Here is an 18,051-nt window from a genome sequence, read left to right as displayed (position 1 = left end):
CAGTGTGCCTAATATGGGCACTTTTATGACAACGAGTGCTTGTATTGGAACTGGTCCTGAGCGGTTCTGGTTGGTCCATTTACCCAAAAATTGTGTCTCATTTGTGGGTAGATATATAATTCACAATTTTGTGTAAAATTAGTCTTCCAGGGAGGTTCTGGGGTGATGTTAGGCCAGAATAAGTGCCCAAATTGGGGTAAATTGCGTCAAAAATAGTGGTTGTCTTGGAACTTGTCTTGGGTGGTTCTGGTTGGTCCATTTACCCAGAAATTTTGTCTCATATGAGGGTAGATGTATATTGACCATTTTGTATAAAATAATCTTCCAGGGTGGTTGTGAAGTAAAGTTATGCTACAATCTGTGTGCCTAATATGGGCACTCTTATTGAAAAGAGTGCTTGTATTGGAACTGGTCCTGAGTGGTTCTGGTTGGTCCATTTACCCGGGAATTGTGTCCTATTTGTGGGTAGATGTATAATTCACATTTTTGTATAAAATTAGACTTCCAGGGATGTTCTGGAGGGATGTTAGGCCAGAATAAGTGCCCAAAAAGGGGTAATTTTCGTTAAAAATAGTGGTTGCATTGGAACTGGTCCTGGGTGGTTCTGGTTGGTCCATTTACCCTGAAATTGTGTCTCATATGTGGGTAGATGTATATTGACCATTTTGTATAAAATAATCTTCCAAGGATGTTGTGAAGTAAAGTTATGCCACAATCAATGTACCTAATATGGGCACTTTTATGGCAACGAGTGCTTGTATTGGAACTGGTCCTGGGTGGTTCTGGTTGGTCCATTTACCCAGAAATTTTGTATCATATGAGGGTAGATGTTTATTGACCATTTTCTATAAAATAATCTTCCAGGGAGGTTCTGGGGGGATGTTAGGCAAGAATAAGTGCCCCAAATGGGGTAAATTTCGTTCAAAAGAGTGGTTGCATTGTAACTGGTCCTGGGTGGTTCTGGTTAGTCCATTTACCCTGAAATTTTGTCTCATATGAGGGGAGATGTATATTGACAATTCTGTCTAAAATAATCTTCCAGGGTGGTTGTGAAGTAAAGTTATGCCACAATCAATGTACCTAATATGGGCACTTTTATGACAACGAGTGCTTGTATTGGAAGTGGTCCTGGGTGGTTCTGGTTGGTGCATTTACCCAGAAATTGTGCCTCATTTGTGGGTAGATGTATAATTCACATTTTTGTATAAAATTAGACTTCCAGGGATGTTCTGGAGGGATGTTAGGCCAGAATAAGTGCCCAAAATGGGGTAAATTTCGTTAAAAATAGTGGTTGCATTGGAACTGGTCTTGGGTGGTTCTGGTTGGTCCATTTACCCAGAAATTTTGTCTCATATGAGGGTAGATGTATATTGACCATTTTGTATAAAATAATCTTCCAGGGAGGTTGTGAAATAAAGTTTTGCCACAATCAGTGTGCCTGATATGGGCACTTTTATGACAACGAGTGCTTGTATTGGAACTGGTCCTGAGCGGTTCTGGTTGATCCATTTACCCAGAATCTGTGTCTCATTTGTGGGTAGATGTATAATTCACCATTTTGTATAAAATTAGACTTCCAGGGATGTTCTGGGGGGATGTTAGGCAAGAAATAGTTCCCAAAAAGGGGTAATTTTCGTTAAAAATAGTGGTTGCATTGGAACTGGTCCTGGGTGGTTCTGGTTGGTTCATTTACCCTGAAATTTTGTCTCATATGAGGGTAGACGTATATTGACCATTTTGTATAAAATAATCTTCCAGGGTGGTTGTGAAGTAAAGTTATGCCACAATCAGTGTGCCTAATATGGGCACTTTTATGACAACGAGTGCTTGTATTGGAACTGGTCCTGAGCGGTTCTGGTGGGTCCATTTAACCCGGGAATTGTGTCTCATTTGTGGGGAGATGTATAATTCACCATTTTGTATAAAATTAGTCTTCCAGGGAGGTTCTGGGGGGATGTTAAGCCAGAAATAGTGCCCAAATTGGGGTAAATTGCGTTAAAAATAGTGGTTGCATTGTAACTGGTCTTGGGTGGTTCTGGTTGGTCCATTTACCCTGAAATTTTGTCTCATATGAGGGTAGACGTAGATTGACCATTTTTTATAAAATAATCTTCCAGGGTGGTTGTGAAGTAAAGTTATGCCACAATCTATGTACCTAATATGGGCACTTTTATGACAACGAGTGCTTGTATTGGAATTGGTCCTGGGTGGTTCTGGTTGGTCCATTTACCCTGAAATTTTGTCTAATATGAGGGTAGATGTTTATTGACCATTTTGTATAAAATAATCTTCCAGGGAGGTTCTGGGAGGATGTTAGGCAAGATAAAGTGCCCAAAATGGGGTAAATTGCGTTAAAAAGAGTGGTTGCATTGTAACTGGTCCTGGGCGGTTCTGGTTGGTCCATTTACCCTGAAATTTTGTCTCATATGGGGGTAGACGTATATTGACCATTCTGTATAAAATAATCTTCCAGGGTGGTTGTGAAGTAAAGTTATGCTACAATCTGTGTGCCTAATATGGGCACACTTATTGAAAAGAGTGCTTGTATTGGAACTGGTCCTGAGTGGTTCTGGTTGGTCCATTTACCCGGGAATTGTGTCTCATTTGTGGGTAGATGTATATTTCACATTTTTGTATAAAATTAGACTTCCAGGGATGTTCTGGGGGGATGTTAGGCAAGAAATAGTGCCCAAAAAGGGGTAATTTTCGTTAAAAATAGTGGTTGCATTGGAACTGGTCCTGGGTGGTTCTGGTTGGTCCATTTACCCTGAAATTGTGTCTCATAGGTATGTAGATGTATATTGACCATTTTGTATAAAATAATCTTCCAAGGATGTTGTGAAGTAAAGTTATGCCACAATCAATGTACCTAATATGGGCACTTTTATGACAACGAGTGCTTGTATTGGAAGTGGTCCTGGGTGGTTCTGGTTGGTCCATTTACCCGGGAATTGTGTCTCATTTGTGGGTAGATGTATAATTCACATTTTTGTATAAAATTAGACTTCCAGGGATGTTCTGGGGGGATGTGAGGGTAGATGTATATTGACCATTTTGTATAAAATAATCTTCCAGGGAGGTTGTGAAGTAAAGTTATGCCACAATCAATGTACCTAATATGGGCACTTTTATGAACACGAGTGCTTGTATTGGAACTGGTCCTGGGTGGTTCTAGTTGGTCCATTTACCCAGAAATTTTGTATCATATGAGGGTAGATGTTTATTGACCATTTTCTATAAAATAATCTTCCAGGGAGGTTCTGGGGGGATGTTAGGCAAGAATAAGTGCCCAAAATGGGGTACATTTCGTTTAAAAGAGTGGTTGCATTTTAACTGGTCCTGGGTGGTTCTGGTTGGTGCATTTACCCTGAAATTGTGTCTCTTATGAGGGGAGATGTATATTGACCATTTTCTATAAAATAATCTTCCAGGGAGGTTCTGGGTGGATGTTAGGCAAGAATAAGTGCCCAAATTGGGGTAAATTGCGTCAAAAATAGTTGTTGCATTGTAACTGGTCCTGGGTGGTTCTGGTTGGTCCATTTACCCTGAAATTTTGTCTCATATGAGTGTAGAAGTATATTGACCATTTTGTATAAAATAATCTTCCAGGGTGGTTGTGAAGTAAAGTTATGCCACAATCAATGTACCTAATATGGGCACTTTTATGACAACGAGTGCTTGTATTGGAACTGGTCCTGAGCGGTTCTGGTTGGTCCATTTACCCAGGAATTGTGTCTCATATGTGGGTAAATGTATTATTGACAAATTTGTGTAAAATTATTCTTCCAGGGAGATTCTGGGGGGATGTTAGGCAAGAAATAGTGCCCAAAATTGGGTAATTTTCGTTAAAAATAGTGGTTGTCTTGGAACTGGTCTTGGGTGGTTCTGGTTGGTCCATTTAACCTGAAATTGTGTCTCATATGAGGGTAGATGTATAATTCACCATTTTGTATAAAATTAGACTTCCAGGGATGTTCTGGGGGGATGTTAGGCCAGAATAAGTGACCAAAATGGGGTAAATTTCGTCAAAAATAGTGGTTGTCTTGGAACTGGTCTTGGGTGGTTCTGGTTGGTCCATTTACCCTGAAATTGTGTCTCATATGAGGGTAGATGTATATTGACCAATTTGTATAAAATAATTTTCCAGGGAGGTTGTGAAGTAAAGTTATGCCACAATATATGTACCTAATATGGGCACTTTTATGACAACGAGTGCTTGTATTGGAACTGGTCCTGAGTGGTTCTGGTTGGTCCATTTACCCGGGAATTGTGTCTCATTTGTGGGTAGATGTATAATTCACATTTTTGTATAAAATTAGACTTCCAGGGATGTTCTGGGGGGATGTTAGGCAAGAAATAGTTCCCAAAAAGGGGTAATTTTCGTTAAAAATAGTGGTTGCATTGGAACTGGTCCTGGGTGGTTCTGGTTGGTCCATTTACCCTGAAATTGTGTCTCATATGTGGGTAGATGTATATTGACCATTTGGTATAAAATAATCTTCCAGGGAGGTTGTGAAGTAAAGTTATGCCACAATCAGTGTGCCTGATATGGGCACTTTTATGACAACGAGTGCTTGTATTGGAACTGGTCCTGAGTGGTTCTGGTTGGTCCATTTACCCGGGACTTGTGTCATATTTGTGGGTAGATGTATAATTCACAATTTTGTATAAAATTAGTCTTCCAGGGAGGTTCTGGGGGGATGTTAGGCAAGAAATAGTGCCCAAATTGGGGTAAATTGCGTCAAAAATAGTGGTTGCATTGGAACTGGTCCTGGATGGTTCTGGTTTGTCCATTTACCCTGAAATTTTGTCTCATATGAGGGTAGACGTATATTGACCATTTTGTATAAAATAATCTTCCAGGGTGGTTGTGAAGTAAAGTTATGCCACAATCAGTGTGCCTAATATGGGCACTTTTATTACAACGAGTGCTTGTATTGGAACTGGTCCTGAGCGGTTCTGGTTGGTCCATTTACCCAGAAATTGTGTCTCATTTGTGGGTTGATGTATAATTCACAATTATGTGTAAAATTAGTCTTCCAGGGAAGTTCTGGGGTGATGTTAGGCCAGAATAAGTGCCCAAATTGGGGTAAATTGCGTCAAAAATAGTGGTTGTCTTGGAACTGGTCTTGGGTGGTTCTGGTTGGTCCATTTACCTTGAAATTTTGTCTTATATGAGGGTAGACGTATATTGACCATTCTGTATAAAATAATCTTCCAGGGTGGTTGTGAAGTAAAGTTATGCCACAAACAGTGTGCCTAATATGGGCACTTTTATGACAACAAGTGCCTGTATTGGAACTGGTCCTGGGTGGTTCTGGTTGGTCAATTTACCCAGAAATTTTGTATCATATGAGGGTAGATGTTTATTGACCATTTTCTATAAAATAATCTTCCAGGGAGGTTCTGGGGGGATGTTAGGCAAGAATAAGTGCCCCAAATGGGGTAAATTTCGTTCAAAAGAGTGGTTGCATTGTAACTGGTCCTGGGTGGTTCTGGTTAGTCCATTTACCCTGAAATTTTGTCTCATATGAGGGGAGATGTATATTGACAATTCTGTCTAAAATAATCTTCCAGGGTGGTTGTGAAGTAAAGTTATGCCACAATCAATGTACCTAATATGGGCACTTTTATGACAACGAGTGCTTGTATTGGAACTGGTCCTGGGTGGTTCTGGTTGGTGCATTTACCCAGAAATTGTGCCTCATTTGTGGGTAGATGTATAATTCACCATTTTGTGTAAAATTAGTCTTCCAGGGAGGTTCTGGGGGGATGTTAAGCCAGAAATAGTGCCCAAATTGGGGTAAATTTCGTTAAAAATAGTGGTTGCATTGTAACTGGTCCTGGGTGGTTCTGGTTGGTCCATTTACCCTGAAATTTTGTCTCATATGAGGGTAGACGTATATTGACCATTTTGTATAAAATAATCTTCCAGGGTGGTTGTGAAGTAAAGTTATGCCACAATCAGTGTGCCTAATATGGGCACTTTTATGACAACGAGTGCTTGTATTGGAACTGGTCCTGAGCGGTTCTGGTTGGTCCATTTACCCAAAAATTGTGTCTCATTTGTGGGTAGATATATAATTCACAATTTTGTGTAAAATTAGTCTTCCAGGGAGGTTCTGGAGGGATGTTAGGCCAGAATAAGTGCCCAAAAAGGGGTAATTTTCGTTAAAAATAGTGGTTGCATTGGAACTGGTCCTGGGTGGTTCTGGTTGGTCCATTTACCCTGAAATTGTGTCTCATATGTGGGTAGATGTATATTGACCATTTTGTATAAAATAATCTTCCAAGGATGTTGTGAAGTAAAGTTATGCCACAATCAATGTACCTAATATGGGCACTTTTATGGCAACGAGTGCTTGTATTGGAACTGGTCCTGGGTGGTTCTGGTTGGTGCATTTACCCTGAAATTGTGTCTCTTATGAGGGGAGATGTATATTGACCATTTTCTATAAAATAATCTTCCAGGGAGGTTCTGGGTGGATGTTAGGCAAGAATAAGTGCCCAAATTGGGGTAAATTGCGTCAAAAATAGTTGTTGCATTGTAACTGGTCCTGGGTGGTTCTGGTTGGTCCATTTACCCTGAAATTTTGTCTCATATGAGTGTAGAAGTATATTGACCATTTTGTATAAAATAATCTTCCAGGGTGGTTGTGAAGTAAAGTTATGCCACAATCAATGTACCTAATATGGGCACTTTTATGACAACGAGTGCTTGTATTGGAACTGGTCCTGAGCGGTTCTGGTTGGTCCATTTACCCAGGAATTGTGTCTCATATGTGGGTAAATGTATTATTGACAAATTTGTGTAAAATTATTCTTCCAGGGAGATTCTGGGGGGATGTTAGGCAAGAAATAGTGCCCAAAATTGGGTAATTTTCGTTAAAAATAGTGGTTGTCTTGGAACTGGTCTTGGGTGGTTCTGGTTGGTCCATTTAACCTGAAATTGTGTCTCATATGAGGGTAGATGTATAATTCACCATTTTGTATAAAATTAGACTTCCAGGGATGTTCTGGGGGGATGTTAGGCCAGAATAAGTGACCAAAATGGGGTAAATTTCGTCAAAAATAGTGGTTGTCTTGGAACTGGTCTTGGGTGGTTCTGGTTGGTCCATTTACCCTGAAATTGTGTCTCATATGAGGGTAGATGTATATTGACCAATTTGTATAAAATAATTTTCCAGGGAGGTTGTGAAGTAAAGTTATGCCACAATATATGTACCTAATATGGGCACTTTTATGACAACGAGTGCTTGTATTGGAACTGGTCCTGAGTGGTTCTGGTTGGTCCATTTACCCGGGAATTGTGTCTCATTTGTGGGTAGATGTATAATTCACATTTTTGTATAAAATTAGACTTCCAGGGATGTTCTGGGGGGATGTTAGGCAAGAAATAGTTCCCAAAAAGGGGTAATTTTCGTAAAAAATAGTGGTTGCATTGGAACTGGTCCTGGGTGGTTCTGGTTGGTCCATTTACCCTGAAATTGTGTCTCATATGTGGGTAGATGTATATTGACCATTTGGTATAAAATAATCTTCCAGGGAGGTTGTGAAGTAAAGTTATGCCACAATCAGTGTGCCTGATATGGGCACTTTTATGACAACGAGTGCTTGTATTGGAACTGGTCCTGAGTGGTTCTGGTTGGTCCATTTACCCGGGACTTGTGTCATATTTGTGGGTAGATGTATAATTCACAATTTTGTATAAAATTAGTCTTCCAGGGAGGTTCTGGGGGGATGTTAGGCAAGAAATAGTGCCCAAATTGGGGTAAATTGCGTCAAAAATAGTGGTTGCATTGGAACTGGTCCTGGATGGTTCTGGTTTGTCCATTTACCCTGAAATTTTGTCTCATATGAGGGTAGACGTATATTGACCATTTTGTATAAAATAATCTTCCAGGGTGGTTGTGAAGTAAAGTTATGCCACAATCAGTGTGCCTAATATGGGCACTTTTATTACAACGAGTGCTTGTATTGGAACTGGTCCTGAGCGGTTCTGGTTGGTCCATTTACCCAGAAATTGTGTCTCATTTGTGGGTTGATGTATAATTCACAATTATGTGTAAAATTAGTCTTCCAGGGAAGTTCTGGGGTGATGTTAGGCCAGAATAAGTGCCCAAATTGGGGTAAATTGCGTCAAAAATAGTGGTTGTCTTGGAACTGGTCTTGGGTGGTTCTGGTTGGTCCATTTACCTTGAAATTTTGTCTTATATGAGGGTAGACGTATATTGACCATTCTGTATAAAATAATCTTCCAGGGTGGTTGTGAAGTAAAGTTATGCCACAAACAGTGTGCCTAATATGGGCACTTTTATGACAACAAGTGCCTGTATTGGAACTGGTCCTGGGTGGTTCTGGTTGGTCAATTTACCCAGAAATTTTGTATCATATGAGGGTAGATGTTTATTGACCATTTTCTATAAAATAATCTTCCAGGGAGGTTCTGGGGGGATGTTAGGCAAGAATAAGTGCCCCAAATGGGGTAAATTTCGTTCAAAAGAGTGGTTGCATTGTAACTGGTCCTGGGTGGTTCTGGTTAGTCCATTTACCCTGAAATTTTGTCTCATATGAGGGGAGATGTATATTGACAATTCTGTCTAAAATAATCTTCCAGGGTGGTTGTGAAGTAAAGTTATGCCACAATCAATGTACCTAATATGGGCACTTTTATGACAACGAGTGCTTGTATTGGAACTGGTCCTGGGTGGTTCTGGTTGGTGCATTTACCCAGAAATTGTGCCTCATTTGTGGGTAGATGTATAATTCACCATTTTGTGTAAAATTAGTCTTCCAGGGAGGTTCTGGGGGGATGTTAAGCCAGAAATAGTGCCCAAATTGGGGTAAATTTCGTTAAAAATAGTGGTTGCATTGTAACTGGTCCTGGGTGGTTCTGGTTGGTCCATTTACCCTGAAATTTTGTCTCATATGAGGGTAGACGTATATTGACCATTTTGTATAAAATAATCTTCCAGGGTGGTTGTGAAGTAAAGTTATGCCACAATCAGTGTGCCTAATATGGGCACTTTTATGACAACGAGTGCTTGTATTGGAACTGGTCCTGAGCGGTTCTGGTTGGTCCATTTACCCAAAAATTGTGTCTCATTTGTGGGTAGATATATAATTCACAATTTTGTGTAAAATTAGTCTTCCAGGGAGGTTCTGGAGGGATGTTAGGCCAGAATAAGTGCCCAAAAAGGGGTAATTTTCGTTAAAAATAGTGGTTGCATTGGAACTGGTCCTGGGTGGTTCTGGTTGGTCCATTTACCCTGAAATTGTGTCTCATATGTGGGTAGATGTATATTGACCATTTTGAATAAAATAATCTTCCAAGGATGTTGTGAAGTAAAGTTATGCCACAATCAATGTACCTAATATGGGCACTTTTATGGCAACGAGTGCTTGTATTGGAACTGGTCCTGGGTGGTTCTGGTTGGTCCATTTACCCAGAAATTTTGTATCATATGAGGGTAGATGTTTATTGACCATTTTCTATAAAATAATCTTCCAGGGAGGTTCTGGGGGGATGTTAGGCAAGAATAAGTGCCCCAAATGGGGTAAATTTCGTTCAAAAGAGTGGTTGCATTGTAACTGGTCCTGGGTGGTTCTGGTTAGTCCATTTACCCTGAAATTTTGTCTCATATGAGGGGAGATGTATATTGACAATTCTGTCTAAAATAATCTTCCAGGGTGGTTGTGAAGTAAAGTTATGCCACAATCAATGTACCTAATATGGGCACTTTTATGACAACGAGTGCTTGTATTGGAAGTGGTCCTGGGTGGTTCTGGTTGGTGCATTTACCCAGAAATTGTGCCTCATTTGTGGGTAGATGTATAATTCACATTTTTGTATAAAATTAGACTTCCAGGGATGTTCTGGAGGGATGTTAGGCCAGAATAAGTGCCCAAAATGGGGTAAATTTCGTTAAAAATAGTGGTTGCATTGGAACTGGTCTTGGGTGGTTCTGGTTGGTCCATTTACCCAGAAATTTTGTCTCATATGAGGGTAGATGTATATTGACCATTTTGTATAAAATAATCTTCCAGGGAGGTTGTGAAATAAAGTTTTGCCACAATCAGTGTGCCTGATATGGGCACTTTTATGACAACGAGTGCTTGTATTGGAACTGGTCCTGAGCGGTTCTGGTTGGTCCATTTACCCAGAATCTGTGTCTCATTTGTGGGTAGATGTATAATTCACCATTTTGTATAAAATTAGACTTCCAGGGATGTTCTGGGGGGGATGTTAGGCCAGAATAAGTGACCAAAATGGGGTAAATTTCGTCAAAAATAGTGGTTGTCTTGGAACTGGTCTTGGGTGGTTCTGGTTGGTCCATTTACCCTGAAATTGTGTCTCATATGAGGGGAGATGTATATTGACCTTTTTGTATAAAATAATCTTTCAGGGAGGATGTGAAGTAAAGTTATGCCACAATCAATGTACCTAATATGGGCACTTTTATGACAACGAGTGCTTGTATTGGAACTGGTCCTGGGTGGTTCTGGTTGGTCCATTTACCCGGGAATTGTGTCTCATTTGTGGGGAGATGTATAATTCACCATTTTGTATAAAATTAGTCTTCCAGGGAGGTTCTGGGGGGATGTTAAGCCAGAAATAGTGCCCAAATTGGGGTAAATTGCGTTAAAAATAGTGGTTGCATTGTAACTGGTCTTGGGTGGTTCTGGTTGGTCCATTTACCCTGAAATTTTGTCTCATATGAGGGTAGACGTAGATTGACCATTTTTTATAAAATAATCTTCCAGGGTGGTTGTGAAGTAAAGTTATGCCACAATCTATGTACCTAATATGGGCACTTTTATGACAACGAGTGCTTGTATTGGAATTGGTCCTGGGTGGTTCTGGTTGGTCCATTTACCCTGAAATTTTGTCTAATATGAGGGTAGATGTTTATTGACCATTTTGTATAAAATAATCTTCCAGGGAGGTTCTGGGAGGATGTTAGGCAAGATAAAGTGCCCAAAATGGGGTAAATTGCGTTAAAAAGAGTGGTTGCATTGTAACTGGTCCTGGGCGGTTCTGGTTGGTCCATTTACCCTGAAATTTTGTCTCATATGGGGGTAGACGTATATTGACCATTCTGTATAAAATAATCTTCCAGGGTGGTTGTGAAGTAAAGTTATGCTACAATCTGTGTGCCTAATATGGGCACACTTATTGAAAAGAGTGCTTGTATTGGAACTGGTCCTGAGTGGTTCTGGTTGGTCCATTTACCCGGGAATTGTGTCTCATTTGTGGGTAGATGTATATTTCACATTTTTGTATAAAATTAGACTTCCAGGGATGTTCTGGGGGGATGTTAGGCAAGAAATAGTGCCCAAAAAGGGGTAATTTTCGTTAAAAATAGTGGTTGCATTGGAACTGGTCCTGGGTGGTTCTGGTTGGTCCATTTACCCTGAAATTGTGTCTCATAGGTATGTAGATGTATATTGACCATTTTGTATAAAATAATCTTCCAAGGATGTTGTGAAGTAAAGTTATGCCACAATCAATGTACCTAATATGGGCACTTTTATGACAACGAGTGCTTGTATTGGAAGTGGTCCTGGGTGGTTCTGGTTGGTCCATTTACCCGGGAATTGTGTCTCATTTGTGGGTAGATGTATAATTCACATTTTTGTATAAAATTAGACTTCCAGGGATGTTCTGGGGGGATGTGAGGGTAGATGTATATTGACCATTTTGTATAAAATAATCTTCCAGGGAGGTTGTGAAGTAAAGTTATGCCACAATCAATGTACCTAATATGGGCACTTTTATGAACACGAGTGCTTGTATTGGAACTGGTCCTGGGTGGTTCTGGTTGGTCCATTTACCCAGAAATTTTGTATCATATGAGGGTAGATGTTTATTGACCATTTTCTATAAAATAATCTTCCAGGGAGGTTCTGGGGGGATGTTAGGCAAGAATAAGTGCCCAAAATGGGGTACATTTCGTTTAAAAGAGTGGTTGCATTTTAACTGGTCCTGGGTGGTTCTGGTTGGTGCATTTACCCTGAAATTGTGTCTCTTATGAGGGGAGATGTATATTGACCATTTTCTATAAAATAATCTTCCAGGGAGGTTCTGGGTGGATGTTAGGCAAGAATAAGTGCCCAAATTGGGGTAAATTGCGTCAAAAATAGTTGTTGCATTGTAACTGGTCCTGGGTGGTTCTGGTTGGTCCATTTACCCTGAAATTTTGTCTCATATGAGTGTAGAAGTATATTGACCATTTTGTATAAAATAATCTTCCAGGGTGGTTGTGAAGTAAAGTTATGCCACAATCAATGTACCTAATATGGGCACTTTTATGACAACGAGTGCTTGTATTGGAACTGGTCCTGAGCGGTTCTGGTTGGTCCATTTACCCAGGAATTGTGTCTCATATGTGGGTAAATGTATTATTGACAAATTTGTGTAAAATTATTCTTCCAGGGAGATTCTGGGGGGATGTTAGGCAAGAAATAGTGCCCAAAATTGGGTAATTTTCGTTAAAAATAGTGGTTGTCTTGGAACTGGTCTTGGGTGGTTCTGGTTGGTCCATTTAACCTGAAATTTTGTCTCCTATGAGGGTAGATGTATATTGACCATTCTGTATAAAATAATCTTCCAGGGTGGTTGTGAAGTAAAGTTATGCCACAATCAATGTACCTAATATGGGCACTTTTATGACAACGAGTGCTTGTATTGGAACTGGTCCTGAGCGGTTCTGGTTGGTCCATTTACCCAGGAATGGTGTCTCATTTGTGGGTAGATGTATAATTCACCATTTTGTATAAAATTAGTCTTCCAGGGAGGTTCTGGGGGGATGTTAGGCAAGAAATAGTGACCAAAATGGGGTAAATTTCGTTAAAAATAGTGGTTGCATTGGAACACGTCTTGGGTGGTTCCTGTTGGTCCATTTACCCTGAAATTGTGTCTCATATGAGGGTAGACGTATATTGACCATTTTGTATAAAATAATCTTCCAGGGTGGTTGTGAAGTAAAGTTATGCCACAATCAGTGTGCCTAATATGGACACTTTTATGACAACGAGTGCTTGTATTGGAACTGGTCCTGAGTGGTTCTGGTTGGTCCATTTACCCTGAAATTGTGTCTCAATGAGGGGAGATGTATAATTCACCATTTTGTATAAAATAATCTTCCAGGGAGGTTCTGGGTGGATGTTAGGCAAGAATAAGTGCCCAAATTGGGGTAAATTGCGTCAAAAATAGTGGTTGTCTTGAAACTGGTCTTGGGTGGTTCCTGTTGGTCCATTTACCCTGAAATTTTGTCTCATATGAGGGTAGAAGTATATTGACCTTTTTGTATAAAATAATCTTCCAGGGTGGTTGTGAAGTAAAGTTATGCCACAATCAGTGTGCCTAATATGGACACTTTTATGACAACGAGTGCTTGTATTGGAACTGGTCCTGAGTGGTTCTGGTTTGTCCATTTACCCTGAAATTGTGTCTCATATGAGGGGAGATGTATAATTCACCATTTTGTATAAAATAATCTTCCAGGGAGGTTCTGGGGGGATGTTAGGCAAGAATAAGTGCCCAAAATGGGGTAAATTGCGTTAAAAAGTGTGGCTGCATTGTAACTGGTCCTGGGTGGTTCTGGTTGGTCCATTTACCCTGAAATTTTGTCTCATATGAGGGGAGATGTATATTGACAATTCTGTATAAAATAATCTTCCAGGGTGGTTGTGAAGTAAAGTTATGCCACAATCAATGTACCTAATATGGGCACTTTTATGACAACGAGTGCTTGTATTGGAACTGGTCCTGGGTGGTTCTGATTGGTGCATTTACCCAGAAATTGTGCCTCATTTGTGGGTAGATGTATAATTCACCATTTTGTGTAAAATTGGTCTTCCAGGGAGGTTCTGGGGGGATGTTAGGCCAGAAATAGTGCCCAAATTGGGATAAATTGCGTCAAAAATAGTGGTTGCATTGTAACTGGTCCTGGGTGGTTCTGGTTGGTCCATTTACCCTGAAATTTTGTCTCATATGAGGGTAGAAGTATATTGACCATTTTGTATAAAATAATCTTCCAGGGTGGTTGTGAAGTAAAGTTATGCCACAATCAATGTACCTAATATGGGCGCTTTTATGACAACGAGTGCTTGTATTGGAACTGGTCCTGAGCGGTTCTGGTTGGTCCATTTACCCAGGAATTGTGTCTCATATGTGGGTAAATGTATTATTGACAAATTTGTGTAAAATTATTCTTCCAGGGAGATTCTGGGGGGATGTTAGGCAAGAAATAGTGCCCAAAATTGGGTAATTTTCGTTAAAAATAGTGGTTGTCTTGGAACTGGTCTTGGGTGGTTCTGGTTGGTCCATTTAACCTGAAATTTTGTCTCCTATGAGGGTAGATGTATATTGACCATTCTGTATAAAATAAACTTCCAGGGTGGTTGTGAAGTAAAGTTATGCCACAATCAATGTACCTAATATGGGCACTTTTATGACAACGAGTGCTTGTATTGGAACTGGTCCTGAGCGGTTCTGGTTGGTCCATTTACCCAGGAATGGTGTCTCATTTGTGGGTAGATGTATAATTCACCATTTTGTATAAAATTAGTCTTCCAGGGAGGTTCTGGGGGGATGTTAGGCAAGAAATAGTGACCAAAATGGGGTAAATTTCGTTAAAAATAGTGGTTGCATTGGAACACGTCTTGGGTGGTTCCTGTTGGTCCATTTACCCTGAAATTGTGTCTCATATGAGGGTAGACGTATATTGACCATTTTGTATAAAATAATCTTCCAGGGTGGTTGTGAAGTAAAGTTATGCCACAATCAGTGTGCCTAATATGGACACTTTTATGACAACGAGTGCTTGTATTGGAACTGGTCCTGAGTGGTTCTGGTTGGTCCATTTACCCTGAAATTGTGTCTCAATGAGGGGAGATGTATAATTCACCATTTTGTATAAAATAATCTTCCAGGGAGGTTCTGGGTGGATGTTAGGCAAGAATAAGTGCCCAAATTGGGGTAAATTGCGTCAAAAATAGTGGTTGTCTTGAAACTGGTCTTGGGTGGTTCCTGTTGGTCCATTTACCCTGAAATTTTGTCTCATATGAGGGTAGAAGTATATTGACCTTTTTGTATAAAATAATCTTCCAGGGTGGTTGTGAAGTAAAGTTATGCCACAATCAGTGTGCCTAATATGGACACTTTTATGACAACGAGTGCTTGTATTGGAACTGGTCCTGAGTGGTTCTGGTTAGTCCATTTACCCTGAAATTGTGTCTCATATGAGGGGAGATGTATAATTCACCATTTTGTATAAAATAATCTTCCAGGGAGGTTCTGGGGGGATGTTAGGCAAGAATAAGTGCCCAAAATGGGGTAAATTGCGTTAAAAAGAGTGGCTGCATTGTAACTGGTCCTGGGTGGTTCTGGTTGGTCCATTTACCCTGAAATTTTGTCTCATATGAGGGGAGATGTATATTGACAATTCTGTATAAAATAATCTTCCAGGGTGGTTGTGAAGTAAAGTTATGCCACAATCAATGTACCTAATATGGGCACTTTTATGACAACGAGTGCTTGTATTGGAACTGGTCCTGGGTGGTTCTGATTGGTGCATTTACCCAGAAATTGTGCCTCATTTGTGGGTAGATGTATAATTCACCATTTTGTGTAAAATTGGTCTTCCAGGGAGGTTCTGGGGGGATGTTAGGCCAGAAATAGTGCCCAAATTGGGATAAATTGCGTCAAAAATAGTGGTTGCATTGTAACTGGTCCTGGGTGGTTCTGGTTGGTCCATTTACCCTGAAATTTTGTCTCATATGAGGGTAGAAGTATATTGACCATTTTGTATAAAATAATCTTCCAGGGTGGTTGTGAAGTAAAGTTATGCCACAATCAATGTACCTAATATGGGCGCTTTTATGACAACGAGTGCTTGTATTGGAACTGGTCCTGAGCGGTTCTGGTTGGTCCATTTACCCAGGAATTGTGTCTCATATGTGGGTAAATGTATTATTGACAAATTTGTGTAAAATTATTCTTCCAGGGAGATTCTGGGGGGATGTTAGGCAAGAAATAGTGCCCAAAATTGGGTAATTTTCGTTAAAAATAGTGGTTGTCTTGGAACTGGTCTTGGGTGGTTCTGGTTGGTCCATTTAACCTGAAATTTTGTCTCCTATGAGGGTAGATGTATATTGACCATTCTGTATAAAATAATCTTCCAGGGTGGTTGTGAAGTAAAGTTATGCCACAATCAATGTACCTAATATGGGCACTTTTATGACAACGAGTGCTTGTATTGGAACTGGTCCTGAGCGGTTCTGGTTGGTCCATTTACCCAGGAATGGTGTCTCATTTGTGGGTAGATGTATAATTCACCATTTTGTATAAAATTAGTCTTCCAGGGAGGTTCTGGGGGGATGTTAGGCAAGAAATAGTGACCAAAATGGGGTAAATTTCGTTAAAAATAGTGGTTGCATTGGAACACGTCTTGGGTGGTTCCTGTTGGTCCATTTACCCTGAAATTGTGTCTCATATGAGGGTAGACGTATATTGACCATTTTGTATAAAATAATCTTCCAGGGTGGTTGTGAAGTAAAGTTATGCCACAATCAGTGTGCCTAATATGGACACTTTTATGACAACGAGTGCTTGTATTGGAACTGGTCCTGAGTGGTTCTGGTTGGTCCATTTACCCTGAAATTGTGTCTCAATGAGGGGAGATGTATAATTCACCATTTTGTATAAAATAATCTTCCAGGGAGGTTCTGGGTGGATGTTAGGCAAGAATAAGTGCCCAAATTGGGGTAAATTGCGTCAAAAATAGTGGTTGTCTTGAAACTGGTCTTGGGTGGTTCCTGTTGGTCCATTTACCCTGAAATTTTGTCTCATATGAGGGTAGAAGTATATTGACCTTTTTGTATAAAATAATCTTCCAGGGTGGTTGTGAAGTAAAGTTATGCCACAATCAGTGTGCCTAATATGGACACTTTTATGACAACGAGTGCTTGTATTGGAACTGGTCCTGAGTGGTTCTGGTTAGTCCATTTACCCTGAAATTGTGTCTCATATGAGGGGAGATGTATAATTCACCATTTTGTATAAAATAATCTTCCAGGGAGGTTCTGGGGGGATGTTAGGCAAGAATAAGTGCCCAAAATGGGGTAAATTGCGTTAAAAAGAGTGGCTGCATTGTAACTGGTCCTGGGTGGTTCTGGTTGGTCCATTTACCCTGAAATTTTGTCTCATATGAGGGGAGATGTATATTGACAATTCTGTATAAAATAATCTTCCAGGGTGGTTGTGAAGTAAAGTTATGCCACAATCAATGTACCTAATATGGGCACTTTTATGACAACGAGTGCTTGTATTGGAACTGGTCCTGGGTGGTTCTGATTGGTGCATTTACCCAGAAATTGTGCCTCATTTGTGGGTAGATGTATAATTCACCATTTTGTGTAAAATTGGTCTTCCAGGGAGGTTCTGGGGGGATGTTAGGCCAGAAATAGTGCCCAAATTGGGATAAATTGCGTCAAAAATAGTGGTTGCATTGTAACTGGTCCTGGGTGGTTCTGGTTGGTCCATTTACCCTGAAATTTTGTCTCATATGAGGGTAGAAGTATATTGACCATTTTGTATAAAATAATCTTCCAGGGTGGTTGTGAAGTAAAGTTATGCCACAATCAATGTACCTAATATGGGCGCTTTTATGACAACGAGTGCTTGTATTGGAACTGGTCCTGAGCGGTTCTGGTTGGTCCATTTACCCAGGAATTGTGTCTCATATGTGGGTAAATGTATTATTGACAAATTTGTGTAAAATTATTCTTCCAGGGAGATTCTGGGGGGATGTTAGGCAAGAAATAGTGCCCAAAATTGGGTAATTTTCGTTAAAAATAGTGGTTGTCTTGGAACTGGTCTTGGGTGGTTCTGGTTGGTCCATTTAACCTGAAATTTTGTCTCCTATGAGGGTAGATGTATATTGACCATTCTGTATAAAATAATCTTCCAGGGTGGTTGTGAAGTAAAGTTATGCCACAATCAATGTACCTAATATGGGCACTTTTATGACAACGAGTGCTTGTATT

The sequence above is a fragment of the Stigmatopora argus genome, chromosome 6, assembly GCF_051989625.1.
Source record: "Stigmatopora argus isolate UIUO_Sarg chromosome 6, RoL_Sarg_1.0, whole genome shotgun sequence".
NCBI classification, from domain to species: Eukaryota; Metazoa; Chordata; class Actinopteri; order Syngnathiformes; family Syngnathidae; genus Stigmatopora; species Stigmatopora argus.
Note: the sequence above shows the minus strand (reverse complement) of the source record.